General features: G+C 43.4%; 1 protein-coding gene across 1 annotated transcript in view; it reads right to left on the bottom strand.

Moving 5' to 3' along the window:
• KIF13A (kinesin family member 13A) overlaps nt 1-25,819 on the bottom strand; it is a 733,240-nt gene that overhangs the window by 445,030 nt on the left and 262,391 nt on the right. The gene's annotated exons all lie outside the window — the stretch shown is intronic.

Below are 25,819 nucleotides of genomic sequence, written 5' to 3'. Positions count from 1 at the left end.
AACAAATTTCACTGTAGCAAATGTATACAGTAAATATGTGTGTAAAGATGTAAGAGAGTATGTAGAACCTCACCAAACAGCACAATTATTGCTGTCACCCAGACTTAACTAGCAACGCAAAATTCAACACACATTTTCAAAAGGCGCTCTGGTGACAAATAACAACCTTGCTATGCATTAGCCTCGTAAAGATAAAGGTTGTTCGAATTCGTTTTCTGTGCTTCCACTGCTGGTTAATTACGACATAATGGATAGCGGAACAGTGGGAAAGCCTTGAACTGATGGGCAGAAAAGCAAACACAACAAACCGTTCTGTGTGTTCCTCCATGCAACCAAAAATGAGAGACTGTAATCAAGTTAAAATATTCGTGAAGCAGAATGTGCAAATAACAACGCACATAACATACACATCACTCTGTGCAGGGTTCTCTACATAGCACGTTGTTTCGTAAAGTTACATCAAAAATTAAAGTCCCTTTTTCATTTTGATGAATCACTACAGGTTATAAGAATTCTGAATTCCACAGACTGTGCTTGCTGTTCTAGAAGGATGTAGAGGACGGGAGGTTGCAAATAGGCCGCAGACTAGTTTAGATCAATTTTGAAGTTTGCAGTTTTAGTATATGCCTGCCCCGGTCACAAACACTGACGCAAAACCAGTGACCCTCTGTGAATCGCCTGTATTCTAGAAAATATCTAAGAGAAAGCATGAGCATGGAAGGTACCTTTTTTAATTGGTTGACATCATAACTGCATGACAGAGGACAAAGAAGACAACCAACTCAGTATCAAATAGCTGAATGTTACTATCGGAAATAATTTTAAATTTGCACGTGGAATCCCTAACCACACTGCTTAGTAACAAATATTTCACACTATGTCCAGTCCTCAGACCTTTGTTTTGTTGCAGGCCCAGCTCTCCACGCGTTGCTGTATTGCTCTTGTTCCTATCTTCTCCTTAGTTTTTCTCCCATTTTTGTGTGCATTCTCCTTGCTTTTCACTTGTTCTTCCTGGTTTCTCCTTGTTTTTTTGTGTGCCTTCTCCTTGCTTTTCCTTCACTTTCATTGCTTTCTCCCATGGTTTTTGTGGGCCTTCTTCATTGATTTTCCCTCGTTTTCACTGCTTATGTCTTGCTTATACCCCATTTCTGCGTGCCTTCTATTTGTTTTTCCCTCATTTTCACTGCTTTCTCCTTGCTTTTTCCCTGCCTTGTGTGTGCCTTCTCTTTGCTTTTCCCTCATTTTTACTGCTTTCTCTGTGCTTTTCCCTCATTTTCACTTCTTTCTGCTTGCTTTTTCCCTCACTGCTGCTCTTGCCTGCCACCTATTACTTCCTGCTGCCCAACTAGCCCCGCCCACCGTCTCCCAGTACCCTTCCCTCTTTCCAGGGCCTAGTTAATGGAGGCCGACACACCAAAGGCAGACCCATCTGTGTACGTTCGCATCTAGACCGCACCCAGCGCCAGGGCCCCTGGTCACCGTCAAACCCATAGTCATGACTATGCCACCATATACACCCTAAACACCGGACCATACAGCAAACGCTGCTGCCATGCTGCACTCAACTGCAGGACCATTCTCCTTTGCTAGGTGCACCTTCTCCTGCATGACCACCGTTACGCCAAACAGCACTACTCTGAACTCTTACCTCAACACGCCAGAAGCAATAAATCAACTCCACTACCTCCTCCTCAACACACGCTCAATGTGCGTGCACTCCACTGAAACTATTGGACCTCATCACTACTCTCACCCTACACACTCCTCCTCACCGAAAGCTGGCTAAAAGCCATGTGCACCTCAGACATTGCCACAGCAATCCTCAATGGATATACAAATCACTCACGAAGCCCGCCCCAGCAAACCTGGCATAGGAACAGGCAGTCCATAAAGAAACTACAGTGCACCACCTCCACAACAACATTATCACCCCCATTGAGCACCTCAACTTTAAGTTCCCAAGGACAACAAGACTACCATCAGAGGTACCCTAGCATATGACCCCCAGGCCTAAGCGCCAGCTCTTCCAACACCATTGCAGACTTCATTGGACTCCTAACCTTAGAATCCAAGGGCTTCGTCTTCCTCTGTGACCTTAACTTCCACATAGATGACCCCCAAGGACAACACCACCACACATCCCCCTCGACAATATGAGCTGCCTCTGATTAACCCAGATAGTCCACGACCCTACACACACCACAGGACACACGCTGGACCACATTCTCACCTCCAGCAGCCGCATTACATACAGCCATGGTGCCAAACTCACATGGACTGACCAATTCATCATCCACTTCAACATCTCCAGCCCCCGCATCGACAACCCCAAGACATCCAGCACCTGCCACTGTTCATGGAGCACATTTTCAGAGACAAACTTGGCTGACACCCTCAACATATCCAGCACCGCCACCAACCTTGAACAAGGAGTAAAGAACTTCAATGTCTGGATCAGCAACTGTGGCGAAAGCATCATCCTCATAAAAAGCAGCATCCAGAGAACAACCTCCAAAAAGGCCAGCTGGTACACCGCTGAACTCAGAACAGCTAATCGAGACAGCAAACAGCTGGAGAGGAAGTGACACGTCAGCAAAGACCTATGGACAGTGCATCTTTCAAGACCTCCCTCAACCTCTACCACTGCCTGCTGAGAGCAACAAAGGCGGTAGCTGTAGCCCTGCATATCGAAACCAGGAGCAACAATACCAAGGAACTCTTAACATCGTTAAGGAATTCTCCAACGTTAAGGATTTCTCCAACCCAACCAGCGATTAGTGAAAACAACATTACTCCCTCACAGGAGCTGTGCGACAACCTTGCTGATTTCTTTCACAACAAGACTGCAACCATATACAGGAACTTCGAACCCCAAACTACACTTATGGACTTCATCAACAGTCTCCCCACCACCACAACCAACACCAACCATAGACTAACCACTTGGAACCTTCTCTCCACTGAGGACACCACCTCCACCAAGAAATCCATCTACTGAGGAGCCCCCACAGACCTCTGCCAGCAAAACTTTCAATCTCGGAAACCAAAGGGTCAGCAAATCACCACTCTACTCAACACCTCCATCACCACTGCAACCTTTCCCGGATGCTTGGAAACATGCGGAAGTCAAACCACTACTCAGAAAACCCACCACAGACCCAGTGTACTCAAAAACTACCAGCCAATCTCCCTGCACCCTTTTCCATCTAAGGTACTGGAAAAAATCATCAACGAGCAACTCCTGGCCAGTCCACCTTCCACAGCAATCATAGCACAGAGACCGCCATGATCGCAGCCATGAATGGCATCCGTACCCTCCTCGACCAAGGAGAAACAGTGGCCCTGATCCTCCTCGACCCCTCAGCAGCCTTCAATACAATATCCCACCACACGCTGATCAAAAGACTCCAACACATCAGCATCAAAGAAGAACCCAGAGGATTCACCTACCTGCTTTCACCTTCGAACCAAATGACATCACCTTCAGGGTTCCCGCCCCCCCCCCCAAGGATAATCCGTCAGCCCCACATTTTTTAACGCATATGTGACCCAGCTAGCCATCATTGTCGGGTCCCACGGCCTCAACATAATCTCCTACACAGACGGCGCCCAACTCATCCTCTCGCTCACTGATAAACCCACCACCACGAAAAACAACTTCCACAGTTGAATGACCAGCATCGTCGACTGGATGAAAGAAAACTGCCTGCAGCTAAATAGACAATACTAAAGTTCTGGTCTTAGGCAAGAGAAGCAATAAATGGAATGACTTGTGGCAGTCTTCAGAACTAGGACCAGCACCCACTCCCTCTGAACATGCCAGAAACCTCAGAATCATCACTGACAAGTGGCTCACAATATAATCACAAATTAACACAGTGTACTCCGCCTGCTCCTTCACTCTGCGAATGCTGCATAAGGTCTTCACATGGCTACCCACATGAGACGCACTGTGGCACAAGCCCTCATCACCATTCGACTAGACTACGGCGACGCCCTCTATGTTGGAATCGCCTTACAACTCCTACAAGGACTTTGGACCTTACAGAACGGCACAGCCAGACTCATCCTCGGCCTTCCCCAGCAATCCGACATCACACCAAACCTCAGGCAACTTTACTAACTCCCCGTGCAGAAGAGATGCGTATTCAAACTCCTGGCACATGCACACAAAGCTCTACATAACCAAGAACAGGCCTGCATAAACCACCGCCTGAATTTCCACCAACCATCAAGCAAACTATGCTCTGCCTCCCTACTGCTTGCCCACACTCCACACATCCATCAAAACAGAAAAGGAGGACGTGCCTTCTCCCACATAACAGCAAAAACAAGGAACAGCATCCCCATGCATCTGCAGCCCATCTCCTTTTATTCCGGAATTCCGTAGAGCCCTCAAGTCCTGGCTATTTGAACGAGCTGCTGAGACCCGCAAGCACCTGGATACCCTTGAGGGTGATTACTCATGTTTTACACATCCTGTTTGATTGATTGATACTAATTGATTACTGACAATACTCAGCTCTCCATGAAAGTATCTTCACACAGTGATATCACTGATGTACCTCAAACATTCACCATTTTAAAGGCCTGGATAACATTTCATCATCTTAACCTAACCCTTTCAAATAGAAATTCTAGAGATATGCCTTCAAATTGCTCCACTAACATGCAGTGATGGCTTAGTAATTGGACAGAAACCTAAACCTACAAGCACACAAACGCACTTGCTAAAGGAGGGCAGTATGAACTGGGACTACTATGAGGTCTTAAACTACTCATGGCAAAAGAAGACTTCAATCAGATGACACAAGCTCTTTTACGGCAATCCCTTCCAATGTGGAATTTCCAAGATCAAGCTTGCTTTTGTCAAAGCAATGCTAGATTCATTAAAAACATAAGAGAAGGAAATTCATCCACATTACTCCTCCGTTTATACCATTCAATTGGCTATCAATCAAAGCAAGAAACCAGCTAAAACTTGCCAACATCACATTCAAGGCCATTTGACAAAAGCACACCTAAGTACTTGGATAAAAAAAAACATCTCGGGAGGGCAACATTCCTTGAAATGCACAGCCACTCTGGCTTGACATCCCTGCCTTCAAAAAATTAAAACAGAAAAAAACAATATTTTTCAGGAAAAGCTTCCACGAACTGGAACGCCATACCACCCATCAATCACATTGCTCATGTGCCAGTCCATCAAGATGGAGCTTGAATCCCTGATGTTCTAATCTTATCAGGCACAAAATACCATCCACTACTTAACACTTTGGAATGGGAGTGACTCAAATGTAATTAAATCACTTTGGTCGATCCGAGCACAACTTACACATTATTTAAGAGGACTATTTGATCCACAATGTATAATATGAGTATGCTGTAACACTAAAAAATCTATTGTTAGGTTTTGAAAAGTACTCTGACATCTTCACAACTGTCGACAGTCTACATGGGTAAGAATTGTGGCACAAAGTATTTATTTTTACTAAGCGTAATAACAACTTCCTCGGCAAAATTTCCACATACAAAATAAAAAATAAAATAAAAAAAACAACTGGGGACTAGTGGAGCCCATTAGATTAGACTGGTCTTGGTTTCCAAAGGAGGTCAAAAGGTGCAACACCCTCTCATGTGCTTTGCACTTGGCGTATAAACCACCCAACTTGTTAATGTGAAGCTCTTTTTATTCACACAAAAGTTCCATTGTTCTATGTTTGGAAGGGCAGGCAAAGTCATGACCTTTGTGGCAATAGAGAAACCCAAATTTCATCTAATCTTGTGCATTCTCCTTTCAAATTACTAGTCAATCTTCCCATCATTAATATATTCCAGAGTCTTTGATGTCAATAAGTCATCAAGGGAATCTTATTTGCTGGGTATAAAGTTAACAGCAACCTTTGTTGCACCCAGAACTTGCTAGAACGAGACCAGTCCAACCTGAGGAGTTATTTGTTACTGAGAAGTTATAATTCTAATAGTAGAAAGCCTGGATAAAAATGAAGAGAGTAACGTAGAATATCTTTCAGAGATTTTGCATCTCTTAAAAGGAAAGGAGCTAAGAAGCAAAACTGGGGCATTCCCTTTATATATGCAAAGTAGTACCTTTCTTAGACACCCCAGCAGTTCGGGCTAGACAACCAGATACATATGATGCAGTTCTGATGGTGAAAGATATCAAACAAATATTATTTACAGATTGCATTTTCCTTTTATTAATATTGTGCTTTTATGAATATCTCTCCTCTACCAAGACGTGATTTACCTATTCAAATATCTCTCCCATCTGCTTATAAAGTCGTAACAAAGAAAGGGGGCAAGTACATCATAAACGCATTTAATTTAGAAACTATCGAACTCGAGTACATGAAAAGTAGAAAAGCTTCTCTTGCAATTGCTTCTCATAAAGTGTGATGTTTTACTCAGTGTCTTGCTTACGAATACCTTAGAACAGTTGTTCCCAACCTTTTGACATCTTTGGGCACCCACTTTATCATTACTGGAACCCAGGGACACCCACTGAATCATTATTACAATCCAGGAACCCCCAACCGAGTTATTACTGAAAGCTGGGGACCTATTCTGATAATATTATTTAATTTTCTAAGCAGTCGCAGACCCCCAGGGATCCCCGGACCACAGGTTGGGAACCACTGGTATGGATGTCCAATTGGAAATCTATCTTGCGCTGTGTGACCTACTTAATTGAACCTCTGTGAAAAAGGCTGGATAAATACAATTCCCTGCTCGCCATTTATTAAATAGGCCTATGTGTAAAAGAGGGTGTATTTGCAGGTACGGTGGTGTAAAGGAAATGATATTTTGCCTTTTGATAGACCCTATATTTTTGCTGACTTTAGCACTGTATGCATTTTACTCCTGCTAGCCAGTTAAAAAGTGGTTGTACTCCCTCTTTTACCAGGGCTAAATTGGCTTATTACTGATTGACAAATTTAACAGTAAGTGCCTAGTATGTGGTGTAAAAAGTTCACTCAGAGCATTGAAGTTAAATTCCACTAGTGGACTGCCACACCTACAGTGCCATCAACTATAGTGTCAATGCAAACATGGCTTGGGGCATATCCTGTGTAGTCTGACTGCTTCAGTGTAACTCTGCAGTGCAACCTGTTAAAAAAAAAAACTTTCTTGACAGGTAAAAACCTTCCTCTTAAATATTACTAAGTCACCCTTACATAGGCCTGGTAGCCCAGAAGGCAAGGTGCATAGTATTTAAAAGTGGGACATTTAGAAAAGTATTGTTGCTATGTCCCTATAGCGATAAGGCCCAAAAAGCTATTTTCACTGTTGCAGTCTTATATGTCCAAAGTAGGAAACAAGAGTAAAGATTAAAACACCAATACTGTTACCAAGGGCTTGGAACTAGCTAGAAAAATAACCAAAGAACTATTTTATTAGGTATTAAAAATCCAAACCTATGGCAGAGTTGGGTTTTAATAAATATTGAGGAAAAGTAACTTGGAAAGTTGCCCTTTACCTACTTCGGTTGGGATGTGAATGCCCTCAGCACCTGCTGATCCCCTCCTCCAGCCACTTGTTCTTACCTCCATTCTTACCTAACTCCCAACCTCCCCTCGGTGTCTAATTCTTAAGCCCTCACTTAGCTGTTTCTCATCAGTCACAGAACGTAACAACGCATGCAGAGTTTTTCCAAATCGTGAAGGCTCTCCTTTCATTCATCTGCTGTTGCAGTTGCTTGGTCTTCCCTTCTTCGTGAAGCATGTTGTCTTTCGGCTCCTACTCTCTCAGCTTGACCTTCATCTGTTCCATGCCATAGGAAGCATATTCCATATGTCCCTTGCTACTCTGAGAACTACTACTTTTTCTGTGAAGTAATGTAGTTTTGCAATGATGCCTCAGGCTTTTGTTCATGAGATGGGTGTTTCAGCCCATATCTAGGTACTCTGTGTAATATGACCTACCAATACTGTACACACAATATTGTGGAAAACCCACGTATATTGAAAGTTGCAAGATCTCACCCTTTCGTGCCTCTTATTCCTATATTTTCTCAATGTGAACAATTCTCTAGTTCATCACATTTAAAAAGTTAAGTTCAGTTAATCTGCAGATAAAAAAAAAAAAAAGGCACAAGGAAACATTTGTTTAACAGTTTGAATCTGATTTACCCTAGTTTCCAGGTCAACTAACCTGCCTCCAAAGATTTCTGCATCAGTTTCAGGCTCTCCCTTTTCTTTCCCAGTCAGATCCCACCTTGGATTCTGTATAACCCTAAAAAGGTCCTTACGCAGCACAACTCAAAGTTTTCACTTAATATGGAGAGTGAGATTGACCTTGTTCCTTTGCTGCCTTCTTCCCCGAAAATCTCAAATAACCAGTCACACTTTTCTGCTAATGCTATTTGGGCAGAATTCATACTTTTCCTTGTCCAAGCTATCCCAGCATCACATATTCTGTCACAATAATGACTATTTGAGGTATCCAACTACCCAGGTCAGGGTGTTAACGGATGATAGCTACCCAGTAGACTGATCCCCCTCCATCTCTTTAATGTGTCCTCTTAATTTATCGCATGCATGTGGACCTCCCCAATACTGTACTAATCCTTTACATGGGCCTTTCTAATTTTCCTTAAATGTGTTTTATCATTTGTACTTACACAAACAAGACAACAGCACAGGTGCATCTGCGTTCACCTAAAATCAACATCTGAGGCAAAAGCAGACAGTCACATTTGCCATCCAGCCAGAGTATCAACCCTCTTCCTTCAGTAGGGCTCAGCTTTCACTACTTATGTGCACTCCCTCACTGTCCCCAATTAAAAAATGTCTCTCTTTGTAGGAGGCGTTGGTCAATCATGTAACTTCTGGGTTCATCAGGTTCCCCTGAGTTGACTCCTCCCACAAAGTAGCTGAAACATCACAGCTTTGCCACATAGATGAACAACCTCCCTGTGCTCAGTCAAAAGCTATAAATTGAACAGCTGCCTCCTCCTAACCCAGAAACAGCACTCACCAGCCCCATACACAGTCACTGGTGCAGTTTTTCAGAAATTCTTGGAAAACTCATTTGGTCACATCGGTGAAGCTCTTTGACACTCGCCTCCATCATGCTGTGGGCCCTACTTCATACACCAGGAGCATACTAGACTTCACATCCATTCCTGGACTCTAGGCAGTGCTTGGGCTGTGTGGATTAGCAAGAAAGCAGAAGGATTCTTTGTATTTCATGGGTGGATTCCAGAACCTGCTATAATCTATTATCATAGCTCAGAGCAAAGCCCCATCTCTTCAAGAGAATACTTTCTACCACAAACTCTTTTTAAGTCTATTTTTATTTAATTAAATTTATTTTATCACTCCAAATGCACCAAGTACCGCCTTTTGTGTCACTGCAATCCTTCACAATATGTAACCTGGTTTAAATGGAAAAAATTACTAATGTCCTTTCCTACTTGTACGCACTCAACTAGACTTTAGAATAAACTCTTTGCCCCTAAGACTTTACACTTAGCTTCAATCCAAGTGTGTTTTGAATCATGGACCCCATCCAGCCAGTCATCCAGTCAGTCAGGCCCTACACAACCAAGGATCACCGTACATCAACCATCACCTGAACTGCCACCAGCCATCAAGAAATTGACAATCTGCCCCCCTTGCCCACATGACTCACATCCACCAAAGCAGAAGAGGAGGACAAACTTTCTTTCATATCACAGCAAAGAGCTGGAACAGCTTCCCCACACAGGTCCAAAATACCTCCTCTCTCCCAGACTTCTGAAGAACTCTCAAGATCTGGCTGTTCGAATGAGCCCCTGAGACCTGCAAGTGCCTGGATACCTTGGGTGATTAGCAGCGCTATATAAGTCCAGTTTAATTTGATTGATTTGATTGCTCCACCCAAACCTCGATTATAATGCACCAGTGACTTGCTGCCACAACAAAATAATAAACGCCACCCCATGATTACGTACTGCAGTACTTAGAATGGGGTACTATGGATGTTTGTGCTTTAAGAGTACTTGTTGCTAGTGAAAGAGGTACACCCAATTTAAAAGGGTAGTCCTGGTTTCTAATACCTGCCGCACTCTCTCCTCTGAAGGCCAGCCTCAAAGACATGCTTCCCAAGAGAGTAAGGTCACATCCGTGTCCAAGTACATGAAGTATACACATGCGGCCTTTAAAGCATTCTCAAACATCATCCTTATATTTTACTTAGAGTCTTCAAATGATCTTCGTGCTTATGAAGTTGTGCACAGCATGGTACTCCAAAAAAATCATCTTAGCTGATTAGATGCCATATTTAGAGGTTTATTCACAAAAAAGAGCCTGCACATAATTGGTTTGAAATAGGGGTGGGCGTAAGTCATGTAATTTACTGCAGCTTAATTACACTAAATTACGGGAGGAACCAGTATTTAATGCTATTTTCCTGGCACAAAATTAACACTTGTGTCCAAAATGGACCGGAGGATGCATTTTGCTCTAAGAAAATAGTGCTCAAAGCAACAGAACAAGAACAGCAGCAACCAGCAGGAACTTCCTAAGTTTGTTGTTCCTGTGCTCCTGGGGTAGGAGCTCTGTGCCAAATCACTCACAGTTAATCGAACAGGCATAATCTCGTAATTGTTGGTAACTTTGCATCAAAAAAGTAACATGAAATTCCTAAAGTTACTATGATTAGTCTAGTGTAATTAAATTGTCGCCCAGGCCTAGTTTGAACGTTACCACAGCCGCATGGAATAGCATGTCACTCATAGTTATAAGTCATTCGCTCAGAGCATTAAAAAAATACAAACACTCGACTGATCATTCTAGCCTTATTTTTGTACTCGCTCCCACATGTTGTTGATATACCTTGCTGGATACTTACCCAAATTACTAAGATTAGGACACCTTCAGCCTCCTGTATCCCATATACATCTATTGTGAGGAATGCAGCCAGCCAGGTATGATGCAGCATACATCTGCATGTTGGTGTGCGGTCCTGCGAGGTTTCAACTAGTGTTGATTTGCACTTTGAGTCCAAGGCTGGTACCATTACTAGCAAGTGTCCCACTTGCTGCCAACGAAGAATACTGGTCCTTTCAACCTGTATTTGTCTCCTTGGCTATGTGAAGCCAGGCAGGTACAATGATGGAGTTTTGCACTTAACTGTGTACAAGCCATCTAGTCCTTCGGTCCATGAGAGTCTGTTCTGTCTCCAGGTAGGAGCCTGTAGATGTTAGGGTCCTTCTGAAGGCAGAACTAATTCCAAACACACCCAAAGACAGATCAAACGTCCTGTAAGGCTGCCCAGCACCTCATATTGAACAAACTGTTATGCTTCTGCTCAGTGTAGTTCTCCACAGAATTCAATTCATACATAGTACAATCAATCAATTGTGGCAGCACAACTGATCTGCAGGCAGTCAATTCCTCTGGCACAGTCCTTTTAACCTCATAATTCCTTCTACACAGAAATACATTAGTTGGGAATCTTACCAGGCACATTAATAGGTTATCCTGAGGCTTAGAAGCACTGTTACGGCTAAACATTCATGCACACACCACCAGAAGAGAGACCTCCACGGACTACTAATCTCTCCTTTTTTACAGGACCAGGTATCAAAGTGCTAGCGATAACTCTATTATTAACTTGTTTGTAGTATCTAAGACAGTGTTTCCCAAACTGTCGGTCGCAAGGTGATTTTGGGTGGGTCGCGAAAGTCAGAGCGATAAATTAAGATGCCGTTAAATTTTGTAATTTAGCTTGCCACACTTGCGGGTGGGTGATTCAAAGATGGAGGTAAACTGACAGGCTGTCACAATTTTTAACATGAGGATCAGTATTTACTTTTCTGTCTCTAACTGAAAAATAATAAATGTTTAATATTAACTATGTGAATGGAGGATGTTTTTTGCAACACACAACAATATGTACATACATGTAGATGAACTGTAAAAGCACTTTTTTGTAATCCTTGAGGGCAGATCGGCTCATTATTTTTAAGCTGATGGGGGGGGGGGGTGGGGGGGGGGGCTAGAAGCCACAAGGATGCTAGGGATGTTGTGCGCTTTGTTTTTTTTGTGTGGGAGGGGCAGCCCCCTTGGGCAAGGGTCACCCCCAAAGCGGGGCAGAATCCTCTAGGCACCAGGGATTTTGTTTGTGTTTGTGTGTCTGTGCTTTGTGTGGGGGCTGACCCCTTGGACAAGGGTCACCCCAAAGGCGGTAATGTATTTTATGCCATTTTAGGGGGCAGATTGGCCTATTTTTTTTAGGCCCATCTGCCCCTGGGGCAGATGCTACAAAGACACCAGGGATTTTTTCCCCCTTTGTTTTGTGTTTTGGTGGGGAAGGGGGGCAGATCGGCCTTTTTTTTCTAAGCCCATCTTCCACTTCGCACCAGGGATTGTGTGTGTGTGTGTGTGTGTGTACGTTCGCTTTATGTGGGGGGGGGGTGGCCTCTTGGGCAAGGCATTCAGCACAGTACTAGTAGCCATTTCTGCCCCCTTGGGGGCAGATAGTACTAGTTTTTTTTAGGCCCATCTGCCCCCCGCCTCAAGGGAGGCAGAGACCACTCCACTAGACACCAGAGAAAATTTCTAAATGTTTGGTGGCTAGTGGCGGGATGTTTGTCAACTGGCGAAGTATTTGAATTTGTTATTATAACAGTTTATTTCTCTTGTTTGTTCTAGTTCAAAGCTTTTGCTTCCTTTGCCGTGGCTTGTTGCGGTTTTGGCAGTGGTTGACCTGTGGTTTGCGTAGTTACATGTTTTAGGTAAGTAAATTTACTCCAAAGGAGTACTGTTGCCAAGCATGAATGACATGTTTGTAGGTGGTGTACTAAATGCAGGATTGTGTGTGAAATTGTCCTTAGATTTGTGCACAATAATGTTTGTATTGTCTTGTGTTTAATTTGCATTTCTTTTTTCTTTTTAGTGGGATGTCATTGGTGATTGCTGTGTCTGTGCAGAGTAGTTGCTGGTGAGACTAGCTTTTTCAAGCAAGTGAGAGGTATAGTTTTTGAATACGTAACTCTTTGTGATAAAGCCACACTTTGTTTATTACTTATTTTAGGCAGTGCTTGTTGTTTTTGGTGCATTTGTCAGGTTACTTTTCTTAGAAAGGATCACCGCTAGCCGCAGGCTGACCGCTCAGCAGGTTGTTAGTATCCTTTTTGAGTTGTCTTATAACCATGATAATGAGACTGGCTATGCGTCTGAGGCAGAGGAGGAAGAGAGATATTCTGGCAGTGAGTTTTCTGCCCTAGAGGAGTCTTCTGATGAGGAAGCTACTCTCAGGGCAGATGAAGGGCCTATTTTAGAGGCGGTCACTGATGTGCCAATGGTGCAGCAGCCAGCAGCTGAAAGGCTTCCGATTGGAAGACCGGACACCTGGGTTGCCCCAAACATGGAGCAGCCACTGTTGCCTGCCTTTACTGGTCTCCCAGGGTGTAGAGTAAATACGGAAAACTTTTTGCCTGTCAATTTCTTTGAGTTGTTTATGGACAATGTATTTTTGGAAGAGATTGTTGAGCAGACTAATTTGTATGCGGAGCAGTATTTGAGGGACAACGCTGCCAGCTACCCAGTGGATTCCCACAAATCTGGAAGAGCTGTAAAAGTTCTTGGGTTTGACTTTTTTGATGGGGTTGATAAGGAAGCCGTCACTGGCTTCCTTTTGTTCTACTAGTCCCTTGATGGCAACAGCTGTATTTCCTGCGACCATGACTCATAATCGGTATTTGCTTCTTCTTTGGATGCTGCATTTTGTTGACAATGCTTTAGCCTTGCCAAGGGATCACCCTGATTGTGACCGTCTTTTTAAGATTAGGCCTCTCCTTTAATCATTTTCTAAATCGGTTTTCAGAGGTCTATGTTCCAGGCAATGAAATAAGGGCCAGATGTACCAAAGGATTTTACCCATTCTGTGTCTATGGGAAAAAGCTTTCGTACATATGGCCCTAAGTGTGGACAAGTCTTTGGCCCTGTTCAAGGGTTGTTTGTTTTTTAGTGAGTACATTCCTAGCAAGAGGGCATGGTATGGAGTTAAATTGTATATGCTGTCTGAAAGTAGTACAGGATATGTTTATAATTTCTGGGTTTACACTGGTAGTGTTTCCAGTATTGACCCCCTGGTTGTCTGCCCACTTTTGGAGTTAGTGAGAAAATTGTGTGGGAACTTGGTAGACGACTGTTTAACAAAGGTCACAATTTGTATGTAGATAACTTCTACAATAGAGTTCAGTTGTTCAAGGTATTGTTCAGAGTGGACACTGTTGCTTGTGGCACAATCCGCTCTAAACGGAAAGGCTATCCAAGGGAACCTGTCTGTAAAAAATTTAAGAGGGGACAGTGCAGTGCCTTGCGGAATGATGAGCTGCTAGCTCTGAAATTTGTAGACAGAAGGGATGTGTACATGCTAACTACCATCCATGATGAGAGTACTTTACCTGTGGCTGCTTGGGGTCAAGTTGCTGAAGTGCGCAAACCTGTGTGCATTTTAGACTACAATAAGCACATGGGTGGTGGTGATAGAGTAGATCAGAGGATGGAACCGTACACTGCTGTCGGCAAGTCTTACGTGTGGTATAAAAAGTTGGCTATTCATTTATTGTGTTTAAGGATTGTTCCCCTGAGTCAAGGATGAAATTTGTTAAATTTCAAGAGTCAGTGATAGAGAGCCTTGTTGTGGTGGATCATGCAAGAGTTCTAGAGTAGCAGTTTTGGAGGATGCGGCTACATTTTAATATCGCCACTTTCCTGATCAGATTTCTGCCACTCCCAAAAAATACTTTCCCACTAAGAAATGTAAAGTCTGTGCCCTAAGAGGTACCCGGAAGGAGAGCCGAATGTACTTCCTGGACTGTCCTTTAAAGCCATGGACTGTGTGTGGCTGGCTCTGTCAGGATTTACCACACACACAAGAATTACTAGGAACTACCGTGAGCGTAAACTCTAATTTTATATTTTAATATGTTCAGTTTCACTGATGGCATTACTGTCATGTATTCAGTTAGAGCTTTTGTGTTTGTAGTTGTGTACTTATTTATAATTAGTTAGAGGTTTCTTTGTTGTTTAAAAAAAAAACATTATGGCAGTGCACATGGAGTGGCGCTTGGCTGGCGGTGTGTGTGGGGTGACGTTTGGCTGGTGGGGTGGTGCATGGCTGGCGGTGTGCGTGGAGTGGCGCATGGCTGGTAGTGTGCGTGGAGTGGCGCATGGCTGGTAGTGTGCGTGGAGTGGCGCATGGCTGGTAGTGTGCGTGGGGTGGCGCATGGCTGGTAGTGTGCGTGGGGTGGCGCATGGCTGGTGGTGCCAGCCAAATGCCAGTCCACACACTCCCATCAGCTGGGGTGATTGCTGTATCAGGCATGTGGGCGTATGAAAGTGATGGGCCTTTGAGTGGTGCTGTCTGTCGATGCAAGTGTTGTAATGTGCTGGGCCCGTAGCTGGCAGCGTGAATGATCTTGTGCATGTCATGTATGAAAGGTGTGTGAATGGACTGTAAAGCGCTTGGTGCCTTGTCGTGACTTTACAGCTCAGGAGCTGTCACTCATTGGTTCCATTTTTTAGCCTTTCAGTTATTAACAGTGTATTTCATTTTTGTCAAATCTCTTGTTTATAAAATTTGATCTACTGAACACTCACTCACCCTCGTGCCAAATCCAGCCAGTATGTGTGGTAAAAATGACTAAACCTGCTCTGCTGTAATCAGGCGTCACGGCACACCCGTGACACGCTAGGTGTCTCGGTGGGACCCCGATGATGAAGCATGCTACCAACTTGGTTGGTGGGTGAGGGGTCTTTTTAACATAACCTAAGTGTGTTTCTTTTCACAATTTTAGTATTTGGAACATCACAGAAGTATGTGGACACATCAAAATGATCTATTACAAAACTAACTGTGTTGGGGCGGGGGTGCTCCCTACATTTTTGGTCCTGGGTGCGGCCTCATCTAGAGAAACCTACCAAACCCAGACATTTTTTCAAAATAGACACCCCAAGGAGTCAAGGGAGTGTGGCTTGCGTGGATCCCCTAACATTTTCTTACCCAGACTCCACTGCAAACCTCAGAATTTGCTTAAAAAAAGCATATTTTCCTCACTTTTCGTTGTATGATCACCGCTCCGGCACAAATTTCCTACCACCCAGCGTTCCCCTCAGTTTCCCAAGTAAAATGATACCTCACCTGTGTGGGTCCCCAAAGCAGAGTCAGCCTAAGGATGTATACAAGAAAAATATGCGCTTATCAACTCGCTGTGCTATCACCTCAATCCCTACAGGTTTTTGCCCTTTTCTGTTGCAGGCACCTGGGTCACCCACACAAGTGAGTTATCATTTTTATCGGGGGACTTGGGGGAACACTGGGTAGAAGGAAATTTGTGGCTCCTCTCTGATTCTAGCACTTTCTGTCACCGAAATGCAAAGAAAAAATTTTTTGGGGCCAAATTTTGAGGTTTTCAAAGGATTCTGGGTAACTGATCCTGGTGAGAGCGCCACAAGTCACCCAATTTTGGATTCCCCTAGGTGTCAAGTTTTCAGAAATGCACAAGTTTAATAGTTTTACTAGGTGCCGGCTGAGCTATAGGCCAAAATCCACAGCTAGGCACTTTGCAAAAAAAACAGCTCTGTTTTCTTTGGGAAAAATGTGATGTATCCACTTTGTGTTTTGGGGCAATTCCTGTCTCGGATACTAGGCCTACCCACACAAGTGAGGTACCATTTTTATTGGGAGACTTGGGGTAACAGAGAATAGCAGAACAAGTGTTGTGCCCCTTGTATTTCTCTACATTTTTTTCTTTCCAAATGTAAGACAGTGTGTAAAAAAGACATCTATTTGAGAAATGCCCTGTAATTCACATGCCAGTCTGGGCACCCCGGAATTCAGAGATGTGCAAATAACCACTGCTTCTCAACACCTTATCTTGTGCCCCTTTTGGAAAATCAAAGGTTTTTCTTGAGACCTATTTTTCACTCTTTATAATTCACCAAATGAATTCCTGTATACCAGGTATACAATAAAAAACCCACTGCAAGGTGCAGCTACTTTATTGGCTCTGGGTACCTAGGGTTCTTGATGAACCTACAAGCCCAATATATCCCTGCAACCAGAATGGTCCAGGAGACGTAACAGTATATTACTTTTGAAAATCTGACATCGCTGGAAAAAGTTAGAGTAAAACGTGGAGAAAAATTGCTTTTTTTCACCTCAATTTCAAAATCTTTTTATTTTGGCGGTTATTTTCTGTAGGAAAACCTTGTAGAATCTACATAAATGACCCGTTGGTGAATTCAGAATTTTGTCTACTTTTCAGAAATGTTTAGCTGTCCGTGATCCAGCATTGGTGTCACACCCATTTCTGTCACTAACTGGAAGGAGGCTAAAACCACAAAAAAATTGCAAAAATGGGGTATGTCCCAGTAAAATGCCACAATTGAGTTTAAAAATGGGACTTTCTGATTCAAGTCTGCCTGTTCCTGAAAGCTTGGAAGATGGTGATTTTAGCACTGCAAACGCTTTGTTGATGCCATCTTCAGGGGGGGAAAACAAGCCTTTTTCTGCAGCCGTTAATTCTCTTGTATTTGTTTTTGCTGTATTTTGGCTAATTTCTTGGTCTCCTCTAGGGGAACCCACAAACTCTGGGTACCTCTAGAATCCCTAGGATGTTGGAAAAAAAAAAAAAATGCAAATTTGTTGTTTATAGCTTATGTGGACAAAACGTTATCAGGACCTAAGCGCTAACTGCCCCAAATAGCCCAAAAAAGGCTTGGCACCTGAGGGAGAAAAGGCCTGACAGCGAAGGGGTTAAAGGCAGGGTCATGAAAGATTATCCTACTAAAAAGTAGGTTGTGGCTTTAAACAGTTTGGGAACCACTGATGTAAGCAAATGGGGGGGGGGAGTTATGGGTGTTACATCCAAAAGGACACACATTGCAAGGTTAATTTTGATTAATTAGGCGCTGTTTCTCTTTATTTTACATTTTTTTTATGTTTGTGCTTATCTAATATTCTGGATTCCTTGAAATAGGCACTTTTCTAAATTGCTAAGCTAATGGCACACTTGTGCAAGGCAAAATAAACGTTTTAATAGGAGCAAATCCTTTTTTAAATGGAACAACGTGACCTAGGGAGATTTAAAAAAAAAAAAAAAAAACTTGTCTTAACATTGCCAAATTCCAAAGATTAGCTTCAGGGTAGGAAACTCAAGAGGAGGCGTCGACAGACACCTGGTAAATATGATTTATTTTAAAAGCACTGTGGAAAGTAAGGGACTTTCGCGTTCAAAGGAAATTTAGGATGGGTCAATCAATTATTCAGTTTACTAAAATCTGTACTTTTTCTACTGCTTTGGGAATGTTTTAAATTATTTCAGTCTATATCCTTGTCTGTAACCCAGTTTATAGCCATTCTAAAAACAACAATTCAACTTGTAAATACACTGAGGACCCAACCAGAACTAGCCCGCATTATGTGGGTGCAAAATGTGCAACTGGTAATGTACGTCAGCGCATTGTGCGCTAATTAACGGGTTTATAATTATTACCCGATTTGTTTTGTGGACCAATAGGATGTTTTCATCCGCTACTGGATGCGCAATTCGGCTTTCTGCAAAAGATTAATAATGCCAGAGATTTGGATGTGCTCCGTTCTTATCAGGAGGCAATACCTGGGCAGGCAAAAGTGATTTGGACACAATAAAAGAGTGCAGCAAGAAGAGAGGTTCAGAAGAGGAACATTTACATTGCATTTAGGTGGGAAAAAAAGTACATGGCTGCAGTGGTATTATTATTATTAATTTTATTATCATCACTATGGTAAGGCACGCGCTCCCGGGCTCGTGGCATGTTATATGTCAGTTGTAATTCCATGTTGTATTATGCAGGCACTGTAGTGCTGGATCGATGCTCGGAGTGGGAGGGTGGAGGAGACCATGTGGTTGGTGGCAGTGCGTTGTGCCTCTGAATAAAGTACGACTTATTAACACTTCTGCAAGGGAAATTTCAAACAAGGATATATAGTATGGAGACGCAAAATGGCTTTTCGTTTGCAAGAGAGAGATGGACAAAACGACACAAATTAACAGACAAAGGGCAATTCAAGATGTGAAAAAAACTGATGTTGGCTAGAGAAGATTCACCCAGGCAAGAGAAAAGGGGACTTTACTGCCAGGTAAGAGTATTTGTAAATAGTGTCATAGCTAGCAAGCAAACAACCGATAGATTTGCTGCGAGACCTGGCGGGAACAGGGCTGCACCAGCTGCTTCACTACCCCTCGTGCACAAGAGCGCGGCACGTGGCACGCAGCAGGGCGGAGAAGTGTCCACTCAGGTCTGACTGAGGCATACACGTTTCTTTTAGACGCATTCTTAATTTGCAGCTCTGAAGAAATAACGGCCCTGAGTACTGCCTAGACTAGAGGAAGTGTATGGATCTATGTACGTGGTATTTGTGTGGTGAGAATCTAGCCACAAGCCAGATCATCATTAAATGGGCAGGCCTGGTTACGTTCTAAATAAAAACCCTTATTAAAATAAATAAATACAAAAATATACATTTGCAAATCATATTTAGAAGCACTGTTCTTGTAGGTTACTCTATCCGGCCAAACAACTTTTCATATACTTCATTGTTTTTCACAACACAAACACTGAATCTTCTCACGTGCAGAAAATACGGGATTATTTACCAAAGCACACGACTATCTAGAAACTAGCATAGATATGAGAAGAGGCAGGTAAAGCTCCAGAAGAGCTTTAGACATACCTGGTGCCACTGCCACGGTCGCCCCTAACGTGCTAGGCAATTATATATTAACTAGAATCCCCAAAAGATTTGAAAACCGGTCCCAGGGAAAGTGTGTAGGGTGAAGGAAAAGACTGCCTAAACAAGCAATGGCAAAGCCAATTGCTGTCGCCTATACAAGAGCTATTGTCTTTGTCAATGTGTTTTGCCATGCTGTACACCCGTGTGGCTGCTGTGCAGCATAGCTAAAAGTGTGTGGTGTGGAGTGTCAAAGTGGAGGGGGGGGGGGGGTTAAGTGTTCTAGATTAGATTTATTGGAATGTCTTAGAGTATGAGGAGCAGAGTGTTATAGAGTTGTGTCCTAGAGTTCAGTAGAGGGGAGTAGAGTTTAGTGGTTCAGTGGCAGTGTGTGCCATGGAGTGGAATGGGGTGGAACAGGGTGGAGTGGGTTGGAGTGGAATGAGAGGGTGGATTGGAGTGGAATGAGGTAGTGGGGTGGACTGGATTAGAGTAGAGGTGGGTAGATTGAATGGGGTGATGTGGATTGGTCTGAGGCAGATTATTTTGCGTTGGAGTGGGTTCTTTGGGATTGGAGTGGGGTAGGGTAGGCTGGAGTGGATCAGGTTGTTTTGGATTAAAGTGGGGCAGACTGTATTAGCGTGGGGTGGGGTGGATTGGAGTCGACAGGACTGGAGTGGGGTGGATAGCATTGGAGTGGGGTGGAGTGGATTGGGGTGGGCTAGATGGATTGGAGTGGGGGACTGAACTGGGATGGGGTGGAGTGGACTGGATTGGGTTAGAGCGGGTGGACTGTCGTGGGATGGGGTAGGGTAAGGAGGACTGGAGTGAGGTGGGTGGACTGGATTGGAGTGGACTGCAGTGGGATGGATTGGGGTGGGGTGTGTTGGACTGTATCAGAGCAGATTGGAGGGTGGATTGCATTGGGGTGGCATGGAGTGCAGGGATGGATTGGATTGGAGGGGAGTTGACTGAACTGAGATGGGCCGGATTATATCGGAGTAGTGTGGGGTGAGGTGGACTGTAGTGGGGTGGATTAGATAGGAGTGGGGTGGATTGAAGTGGGGTAGGCTGGAGTAGGGTAGGCTCGAGTGGGGTGGAGTGGGGTAGAGTGGGGTGGAGCAGGGTGGACTGGAGTGTGGTGGAATGAACTGTGATGCGGTGGGGTGATTGGATTGGGGTGGGGTGAATTGAATTAGAGTGGGGTGGATTGCAACGGAGTGGGGTAAAATGGAGTGGGGTGGAATAGAGTGAGGTGGAGTGGATTGAAATGGGATGGGGTGGGCTGGAGGGGGTGGGAGCCTTGAAGTATGATGGATTGGACTGGGGTGGATTGCACTGAGGTGAGGTGGATTGGATTGGCGAGGGGTGGGTGGATTGGATTGGAGGAGGGAGGATTGGATTGAAGTGGGGTGAATTGGAGTGGGGTCGATTTGAGTGGGGTCGACTGCTGTGGATAGGATTGGGGTGGATCATACTGGGGCAGATCAGATTTGGGTGGGTGCACTGAAGTAGAGTGGACTGGATTGAGTGGAGTGGATTAGGGTGGGGTGAACTGGGTTGAGTGTGGTGGAATGGATTGGAGTGGACTGGGTGGGGTAGATTGGGTGGAGAGGATCAGATTCAGTGGAGTGGATTGAAGTAGGGTAGGGATGAGACTGGGGTGGATCGGAGTGAACTGGGGTGGATCACAGTGGGGTGTGATGGATCGGAGTTAGGTGAGATGGGTTGGAGTTGAGAGGATTGTGATGGATTAGAGTGGGGTGGATTAGAGTGGGGTGGATTGATTGGAGAGGGGTGGACTGGATTGAAGTGGGTGTATATTAAGGTGGGTTGGAGTGGGGTGGATTGGACTGCACTGTGATGGATTAAAGTGGACTATACTGGGGTGGGGTGGGCTGTGGTGGTGTGGGTGGATTAGAGTGGAGTGAGGGATTGGATAGCAGTGGACTTGGCTGGAGAGGGGTGCATTCGATTGGAGTGGGGGGGGTCGGATAGGAGTGGGTTAGATTGGAATGGAGTGGAGTGGGGTGGATTGGACTGGAAAAGGTTGATTGGATTGGGGTGATGAGTACTGGATTGTAGTGGGGTAGATTGGGATGGGTTGGGGAGGATTAGATTGCACTGGTGTGGGGTGGATTGGATTGGTGTGGTGGACTGGATTGTAGTGCACGATTATGTGTTAAAGCAGCATTTCAGAAATTACACATAAAGAAACAATGTTGCTTTGCTATATTTCAAACAAGACAATTGTCATCTTTTGAGTAGAGCCCTCACAAGCAAAAACAAAAGAAAACATGAGTGGAAAATGAGAAAATAAGTCTTGGCAAAATAATACAAGATAGCTACAAAATTTTAATTTGCGATTTAATTTGCCCTGCTGGGCATGTTTTTACCAGTCACATCAGTCCTTCTGTTTGCAGGGCACTAGAAGTTAAAGAAACCAAAATAGTGCTTCAATCGTGTAGGGAGCAGCGGAAGGGCACTGATAAAGTTGAATCAATCAGTGCTTGGTCCCTGCTCCACAGAGGGGAATGGAAATGATGCTTGCCCTGCAGAGACGAATTACAAGGCTGTAAAGAAGAGTGCCACACAAGCAAACAAATGGTAAAGGACAGGGGGGCTCCAAACCCTTTATTGAACACAACAGAGTCTTGCAAGTGAGATGCATGCGCTAGCACATACACTCTCAGGCTCAACCCTAAAAACATAAAGGCCAGAAGACTTCGTCTACAAACAAAAGACTTGTTTGCATGGCTAATTGTTTTAAAACACTATCTATGCAGTAAGTGCACATCTATAACTTATCCAAAGCAGAGAATCATGCATTCACCTCCCTTTTGAACAACTGTCAACATTGCTCGCCGTAAAACTGCTTCTTCCAACTTGTCCCAAATCCCTATAAGATAAACCGTCACTCACAGTCACTCTACAGCTGGGGACTAAGATGAGAAATTGCACTGCTTATGTGACGAACCCTACAAGCTAGAATATTTGGGGTTATTTTCTTATGGTGCCATCTTCCTCATTCACATCTTTACCACTGGTGATGAAGTCTCAGAGACACACCAAATTTCCTTGAACAACACACTGCTTATAGTGTCCAAACTCATATAACCAGATTATAACGGAATTCTGTAGCCCAACTAAAATGAGTTGTAAAAAAATCACAAAAAAAAACCCTGATACGCTAATATCTTGGTTAGAGTGGAAATATGAAATGACAATAGAAATGATTGTACAGGGGTGTGAAATATCAATGTGCGTTTTGTGAAAGGTTCAGAAGCATAAAGAGCATGCTTCCAGCTAAATTTTAAGTTGCCCATGTTGCTTTGGATTGCTATTTTCTGTGTAAAAATAAAGATTTAGGAAGATTATGGTTCGAAGAAGACTTTCCCAACATTAACAAACCAACAGACTCTAGTGGGGACATTTTTCATCTCTATATTATCAGGAGGCATAAAAATTGAGCAAGACAGAAATGAAATGGGTGCTGAATATTGACATTAATCAATGGTTAAGGCGTATGCACAGAAATGTATGACTTTTGAGAATCCCTAAAAATCTTAAGATTATCAAAATCGGAAGGAAAAAAAATAGTACTCCTAAATTTACTCACTGTTCAGGGTAAACATTTATGAAACAGTAAAAAAAAAAACAATTAAAAAAGTAATCAATTAAACTATATCTTTGTTAAACAGGAAACTGTACCCTCAGTGGCGGAGGGGCATCGCCCTCCGCGCTGAGCCAGGAGAAGAAAATAAAACAATAGCTTGCTATCATTTTATTTTTCATCATTTTTCATCTGCTGGCTCAGCCAGCAGTGTGTACATGGAGGGGCGGGGCTGAGACAAGGAAGGCGGGGGGAAGGGTGGGGGTAAGAGCTGAGCGTGCGCATGGGTGTTTGTCCGTCTGTCTGAGGCTAGCCAAAGACACATGCACACTTAGGTTTCTCCAGCCTGGTTGTATACACAGCCGGCCTGGATAAACTGCACAGACCCCAGGCTTGTGTCTGAGCGGCAGTCCAAGCCTCTCAGACCAATCCTGACACTGCTTTTATGCTATGTTTAGCATGTAAAAAAAAGCCTCACACACAGTGAATATTGGCTAATATGCAGAGATTCAATGACTCCCCTTTACGTAAAGACATTTCTTTGTGTGTGCTGCAGACCACACACACACACACACACACTGATGTGCAACATTCTCATGTCTTGGCAAATCTGTGGGTCCTTAAGACTGCTTAGACAATATTTCCATGACCATTCTGTGCTAGAGATATGGGCAATGATAAAAATAGAGAGAAATTCGGAATAGCTTTGAAGTTATTAAATAAATAGTGGTTAGGTAAAGAGTAACCAAGTATTATTTTCCTTTTACTCTAATTGGGGCTTTTGGTGACTTGGACATACACCAGAAGGCAATACATAGTCTGAGTCGTTTGTAAAGGTCATCTTAACCTCAAGATCATACCGTCAGACATTGATATGTCATCACTACTTCTATACTGCATGCAGGAAAAAAAACGTTTCTAAGCTACCATTTGGTTCAAATGCAAAATTCCTGTGCTACTCCGGAGTAATTAAAATGGGAAACAAATAATTGTTATACCATGATTCCACTACAATAAAAGAGAAAAAAAAACAAGGAAACAAATTGCTTTCTGTATACAACGCATTAATACACAATTTTAATCTGTGATGATTCAGTAAACTTTTAAGATGCAAAATAGTCCCTTATACATTACAATGCAAGCACTCGATAGGAGGTGGAATGATTCACTAACCAGACATTAATGAGAGAATGATACACAAGAGTCGGCATTTGCTCCACTAAGGAGTATTTTAAAGGATTGACAACAATAGAAGCTTCAGACAGCTGTGTAGACAAGCCAAATATAGAAAACAAAACAATATTCACAGCTCTAACGTCAGCACGCGTCTTTGGCAAAGACATAAAATGTGTCACATTTTAATAGAGGGAGGTGTCCATTGCTTCAAATAGTTAGATGCCAAAGGCTGTGTGGGGATTGTTTAATTTCAAAGGGTGCGGTTCAAAGTAGGCGACGCAGACTAACAAGACAAGCTAAACACTTATTGGTGATTATTGCCTTAAGGCCTTCAGACCACAGGTAGAAGCTTGCCAGCTCTCATAACCAGGCAACAGGACTTCAAGGATGGAGCAAGTTCTAGGTGTCGCTCCAATCATTAGGAGCCACCAGGCTTTCAGTATTGTTCTTGTTTGTACTCCTTAAAAGTCTACATGATTTTTTTGTTTTTTTGCAAAATGTGCAGAACTCTATGTTAAGTAGTTTGTGATGGAATTACTGAAATATAGGATAAAGTACGGTCTACTGCATGTTAGATGGGTTCTTCAAGTAAGTGTTGAGTGACTAAACTGAAGATTGAGGATGAAAGAGGAGTACCTTTCGGAGGCCACAGAACTTGGAGGTGACATGGGTTTACGTACATTAGGTCAATTCAATTTATTGCTTACAATAAACTGTCACATCGTCAGCCTTCCTTTCACCATATATTCACTTAAAAAAAAAGATAAGTTCAGGGACATTATAGTTAGGTACTAAATTTACTCGCAAAAAACCATAGAAATTTAGCAGTTACAGTTACCAACCCTAACTATAACTTACGCCCACTGCTTATGACCTCACATAGTATATCACTCATGACATGGGCAGTGACATCACAGACCATTTTTCTGCAGCATGTGCTCATGTATCATCGGGTTAATTTTCATTTTTCTATGCATGCATTAGCTTCAGAGCAGTTGGATGGGATTAACCAGGACTTGTGCCCACATGATGTATTGAATGGGTATTTCTCCCATTGTATGTTTAATTCAAGCTGCAAATGTGTGTATTTTCTCAAGTACCCACAGCATCTCTCCCAGTGCTTAACCTGAGCCGGTTGTTGCTGCTGGGCCCAATGGCACCTATTTTTTGGTATGAGCACTTATTGTTTCTTCATCATACTTTGACCCAGAAAAGAGAGAGAGAAACAGAAAAGAGGGAAAGAAGGCAAAAGAAAAAGGACAGGAGTGAGTTTAAGAGGCAGGGAGTGTCTGATGACAGATT

Source organism: Pleurodeles waltl, chromosome 2_1, assembly GCF_031143425.1.
Source record: "Pleurodeles waltl isolate 20211129_DDA chromosome 2_1, aPleWal1.hap1.20221129, whole genome shotgun sequence".
NCBI classification, from domain to species: domain Eukaryota; kingdom Metazoa; phylum Chordata; class Amphibia; order Caudata; family Salamandridae; genus Pleurodeles; species Pleurodeles waltl.
The sequence above is the reverse complement of the archived record's forward strand: the minus strand, read 5'-3'. Positions and strand labels throughout refer to the sequence as shown.